A 6,205-nucleotide genomic window follows, 5' to 3' on the forward strand; every position below is an offset into this window, starting at 1 on the left:
TTTTTTTTTTAAATTTTGTTTTTGGTTTATTTTTATTTATTTATTTGAGAGTGACAGACAGAGAAAGAAAGAGGCAGAGAGAGAGAGAAAGAGAGAGAGAGAGGGAGAGAATGAGAGTGCCAGGGCTTCCAACCACTGCAAACGAACTCCAGAGCGTGCGTCCCCTTGTGCATCTGGCTAACGTGGGACCTGGGGAACCGAGCCTCGAACTGGTGTCCGTAGGTTTCCCAGGCAAGCGCTTAACCACTAAGCCATCTCTCCAGCCCCAGTTTTGCTTTCTGAAAGCATCTTAGGATGGCATCCAGAGATCTATTTTTAATTACAAATCCAGACTTCAGAGTGTTGCTCTACTACGTTGATAAATTCGTACTTTGGTTATATCTGGATCTGGGCCCAAGTCCCTAGCCAGCAGCAACCCCCCCCCCAAAAAAAAAAACCCTGAGGTAGAAATGGTTGTGTAAGTACTTGACTGCTTGATTCTGTCATATCAAGGGTAACTCACTACTGTTGCAAATAGGCCTCTGCTGACGCTACTGTGGTACTTTCCAGAGAAACTGTCTAATGTCACGTTAACAAATCAAAGATGATGGCCAACCTGGATACTCAGCCTTTCACTGCAGGCTCTGCGGCAAGTTGACTCTTGGCGCTTGCAGCTGTTTTGGTATTGAACGGTGTCATGTTTCTATGGCTCTCAGTGCTGGCTCGCGTTACAGTCAAGTGGAAGCAAGAAAATTCAAGAAGGCCTTGCTGGGAGAGATACGCCTACCCCAAGTTCAGACTTTTTTGGTAGATGAGCCGAGGAGAGGAGGACGCATCTCGCTGGCCTTTTCCACGGCTTTGTTGGAAGGTGTTTGTGGAGTTGGGGACGTGGGCCTGTCATGTTAGAACTTGACATCAGTCTGATCTCAGCCTTGCAGAGGTGCTGGGTAAGGGAGCTGCCAGCATGAGGAGATATGTGAAGATCCTGTGCTGGCCCAGCTGGTGAGATGTAGCAGAGAGTGACAGTGACTGCACAGTCTACACAGGCAAGTGACATTCCAGACTTGCAGTCTGCGTGATGCTTAGATAAAGTGTGGTCGGGTAAAAATCCTGATCAGGGGCTGGTGAGATGGCCAAGTGGTAAGGCCACTTGCCTGTGAAGCCTAAGGACCAAGGCTTGACTCCTCAGAACTCATGTAAGCCAAATGCACATGGGGGCACATGTGTCTGGAGTTTGTTTGCAATGGCTGGAGGCCCTGGCGCATTCATTCTCTCTCTCCCCCACTCTCTGTCTAATAAATAAATAAATAAATAAATTTTACAAAAGACATGATCAGTAGGCTAAGCATGACCATAGAGTGGTGGAAAGGAGTAAGGTAGCCAGATTCATGAGCAAAATACAATGATGTATGAACATGTCATAATAAAATCTATTATTTTTAGCAGGGCATGGTGGTGCACACCTTTAATCCCAGCCCTCTGGAGGCAGCGGTAGGAGACCGCCGTGAGTTCCAGGTCACCCTGAGACTACATAGCTAATTTCAGGTCAGCCTGGGCTAGAGTGAGACCCTACCTCAAAAAAAACAAACAAAAAAAAAAAACCCACTATTATTTTGTACTGTAAAAAGGAGGGGTCCAGGCTGGAGAGATGGCTTAGCTGTTAAGGCACTTGCCTGCAAAGCCAAAGGACCATGGTTCAATTCCCCAGAACCCACATAAGCCAGATGCACAAGGTGGTGAGTGTGTCTGGAGTCGGTTTGCAGTGGCTGGAGGCCCTGGCACTCCCATTCACCCTCTGTCTGCCTCTTTCATATTTTAAAATATGAGGGGGGATGCAGAGCTGGGGAAATAGCTCAGTTGTTAAAGTGCTTGCCTTGCAAGCATGAAGATCTGAGTTACTTTCCCAGAATCCATGTGGAAAAGCTGGGGACGATGATCCAGCCCTTGTAATCCCGATACTAGGCAGAGATAGAAAAATTCCTGCAGTGTGCTGGGCAGCCAGGTGTAGCCTCCTTAGGCAAGGGAAAGACCCAGTGGAGGGCGCTTGGGGGACAACAGCGGATGTTTGCTTCTGTGTGTACCCACACAGGCATGTGCTTCTGTGCACATGAGCACATACGCACCCAAAAAAGAATGTAGTCAACGGAGTAATGGTGGTTTTTTATTTTTATTTTTTTGGGTAATAGCACTTTAAAAAGATTTATTTATTTATATTAAAGATAGAGGGGAAGAGAGAGGCAGAGAGACAGAGACAATGGGTGCACCAGGGCCCCTAGCCACTGCAAACGAACTCCAGATGCATGCGTCACCAAGTGCAGCTGGCTTATGTGGGTCCTGGAGTTCTGAACCTGGGTCCTTAGGCTTTTGCAGACATGTGTCGTAGTTGCTAAGCCATCTCTCCAGCCCAGTAATGGCCTTTTTAGTATGAAGCAAAAGACCCTGATCTCCCTGGGGATAGAGCTTATAAGGAGAACTCTTAGACAGAAGAACAGTGATCAAATCCTAAAGCAACTCAGTTTCAACTGTGCTTAGGAAGGAAGAAGAAAGTTTCAGAGCAGAGATGCAGGAGGCCGGGAGCCCAGGACCTTCTCTGGATCAATCCAGCATACAAATAGATGCTCGTTCATTTGTGCCCCAAACCGCAGCACACCTCAGTGCCTATGCATGGCCTGAGCAGAGCCACCCCTGACAGTACTACATGTATATAAGAAGGCCCCATCCTGTCAGATAGCAGGGGATTAGCACATTGCACAGTGAAATTAGATTTCAAAGTAGTCTTTCAAACTTGAAAAGCAGTTGACCCTTTGTGCCCATAGACTAGACTACAGAGCTCATCCATTCGTCTGTTCAACAAGTTTCCATCAAGTACCTCTGGGTGCCAAGCACTGTTGTTGGCATTCCAGACAGAGCACGGGAAGAAAACATGACCCCTCTTCCCTTGTGCCTTATAGACTCACAGCAGAGCCAAGCCCCCACCCCCAATACACTTTACGCTGGATTAAAGGATATATTATGACTCTTGAAAAAAAATGTACACATCCTAGAGAGACAGGACATGTAGAGAATTAAGACATTTCATAGGGGAGCCAAGGGAGAAGCATCTAATGATTCTTGGGCAAATCTTTGTAGGTATGAAGGAGGGGCCGTGTAGATACCAGGAGGATGGATAGCCTGGGTAGAGGAAATAGCAGGTGCAGGAGCGTGGGGTGAGTATGGGCCTGGGGTGTTCACAGAACAGCAAGGGGACCAGAATGGCTGGATGCACATGAGGGACGGGAGGGGAGGTAGGAGCCAATTTAGGGGCGCAGTGAGTGAGGAAATCACCCGAACAACTTTATCTTGTGCTTCTTTTCTTTTCTTTTATTGTGATTGTTTTCAAGGTAGGGTCTCACTCTAGCCCAGGCTGACCTGGAATTCACTCTGTAGTCTCAGGGTGGCCTCGAACTCACGGCGATCATCCTACCTCTGCCTCCCGAGGGCTGGAATGAAAGGCGTGCGCCACCACACCTGGCTCTATCCTGTGCTCTTTAACCGGGGTCAGTTTGTGCTCTGAGGGATATTTTGGCAGTGTCTAGAGACATTTTTGGTTGTTGCAACGTCAGCATGTCTGTGCTCCTGGCATCAAGATGGTAGACCCATGCTCATAAGTATGTGGGCACCCCTGTGATGAATGGGATGAAGGCCAGAGGCCAATGTCAGGTATCTTTCTCAATTTTTCTCCACCTTATCTTTTGAGGCAGGGCCTCTCATTGGACTTGGAGCTCACTGATCCCAGGCATCCTCCTGTCTCCACCTCTTCAGCATGGCATTATAGACAAAAGTTGCCACCCCTGGCTTTTACGTGGGTACTGGGATCCAAACTCAGGTCCTCATGGCTGTGAGGTATGAACTTGGCTCCCTCAGCCATTTCCCTTAACCCAGAACCGTGGTTGTTACCTGAGGGAAGTTAGAAGGCATGGTTGGGTTTGAAACAAGGAAAGACATCACCCATAAGATCACAAAAAAAAAGATAGTGAGGCTGGAGAGTTGGCTTAACGGTTAAGGCGTTTGCCTGTGAAGCCAAAGGACCTAGGTTCAATCCCCCAAGACCCACATAAGCCAGATGCACAAGGGGCACATGTGTCTGGAGTTCATTTGCAGTGGCCGGAAGCCCCAGTATGCTCACTCTCTCTCTGTCTCTCAGCTGTCTACCTCTCTCTCTCTCTGCTTACAAATAAATAAATAAAAATTATTTTTTAAAAAAACAGGATTTCTGGGCGTGGTGGCGCATGCCTTTAATCCCAGCACTCAGGAGGCAGAGATAGGAGGATTGTCATGAGTTTGAGGCACCACCCTGAGACTACGTAGTGAATTCCAGGTCAGCCTGGGCTAGAGTGAGACCCTACCTCGAAAAACAAAACAAAACAAAACAAAACCAGGATTGTTCTGGAGGCCGTGTTGCTCATATATTGCAGAGGAGCCAGGTAGAAGTAGAAGGAACAGGTAGGAGGGTGTGACTGAGGCCACCAGCAATGTCGTGGATGTTCACAGCGTCAAGTTCAGTTCTATGGTCATTTAAGTGGAGAGGAGGCAGCAGGGACGGAAAGGACTGTGCTGGAAGCGCAGCAGTGGAAGCCTCAGCATGAGGATGTCTGTCTTGGTCTGTGATTTAAAGCAGTGCCTTGGGCTGGAGAGATGGCTTAGCGGTTAAGCGCTTGCCTGTGAAGCCTAAGGACCCCGGTTCGAGGCTCGGTTCCCCAGGTCCCACGTTAGCCAGATGCACAAGGGGGCGCATGCGTCTGGAGTTCGTTTGCAGAGGCTGGAAGCCCTGGCGCGCCCATTCTCTCTCTCCCCCTCTATCTGTCCTTCCCTCTGTGTCTGTCACTCTCAAATAAATTTAAAAAAAAAAAATTTAAAGCAGTGCCTTTCCTAGCCAAGTTGAGGGAAAGACCCCATCCCAAGAAAATGCATGGATGAGCTACAAGAGAAGGAGCACACCCCATATTCTCTTCTGCCCTCTACACGCATGCTCATGGGACACATGCCTCTGCATACATCACAGATCACAGTGAAAAATATAAACAAAAACACAGTGACCAAATACAGTCATCTTTCTTGTCATGATTCCCGCTGTAGCACTGCCAATATTGTATAACTATTACTTACATAGCATTTGCATTGCATTAGGAATCATAGGCTATCTAAAGATACAGTTAAAGGACCCAGGAGGAGGTACGTAGGTTATATGTAAATTTTATGTCATTTTATATAAGGAATCTTGGTATCTGCAAGGGGTCCTAGAGTCAGTTCCTCTTGGATTCTTTTGCTAGGAAAGGAATAACAGGCCTGCCTTGATGAGATGAAATGAAGACTATTTATTATAGCTAACTAGTTGTATTTATGTATATAGATACAGTAAGGAAGATCTGAATAGGTTCAAGACTAAAAGACAAGGGCTGGAGAGATGGCTTAGTGGTTAAGGCACTTGTCTGCAAAGCCAAAGGACCCAGGTTCAATTCCCCAGGACCCACGTAAGTCAGATACACAAGGTGGCACATGCATCTGGAGTTTGCTTGCCGTGGCTGGAGGCCCTGGTGTGCCTATTCTTTCTCTTTATCTGCCTCTCTCTCTTTCTCAAATAAATAAATAAACAAAAAATAAACAAAAGAATAAAAGAAGTCCAGAGCCCTGGATAGTCAAGCTTAAGGATGCAAATACAGTATAGTTTAAGCTGCATGCAGTTTAATATTTTATTTACTTATTTGGATGAGAGAGACAGAAAGAGGCAGGTAGAGAGAGAATGGGCCCACCAGGGCCTCCAGCCACTGCAAAGGATCTCCAGACACACGCGCCACCTTGTGCATCTGGCTTATGTGGGTCCTGGGGAATCGAACTTGGGTACTTTGGCTTTGCAGACAAGTGCTTTAACCGCTAAGCAATGTCTCCAGTCTGAAGCTGCTTGTGGTTTAAGCTGAGGAGAATGATGTGTAAGGAGGCGCCCACTGTGTAGAATCCAGGGAGGAGTGGTAAAGTCCAAGAATCCTAAGTGCCAATTTTGATTCATCCACTGCCTGTGCAGCAGGAAGGCTCAGCTGACAGGTCAGAGCCTTGACTTTTGATCACAGCAAGTAGGATCTGTTCGGCTCATTCAACAGCTATGATTGGATGCCTACCTATATGGAGATGAGCAGAAAGAATGCTCCTCCTCCAGGTCTTTGAGAATGATCTGATGGAGGAAGCACGCAGT

This window comes from Jaculus jaculus, chromosome 13 (assembly GCF_020740685.1).
Source record: "Jaculus jaculus isolate mJacJac1 chromosome 13, mJacJac1.mat.Y.cur, whole genome shotgun sequence".
Classification (NCBI taxonomy): domain Eukaryota; kingdom Metazoa; phylum Chordata; class Mammalia; order Rodentia; family Dipodidae; genus Jaculus; species Jaculus jaculus.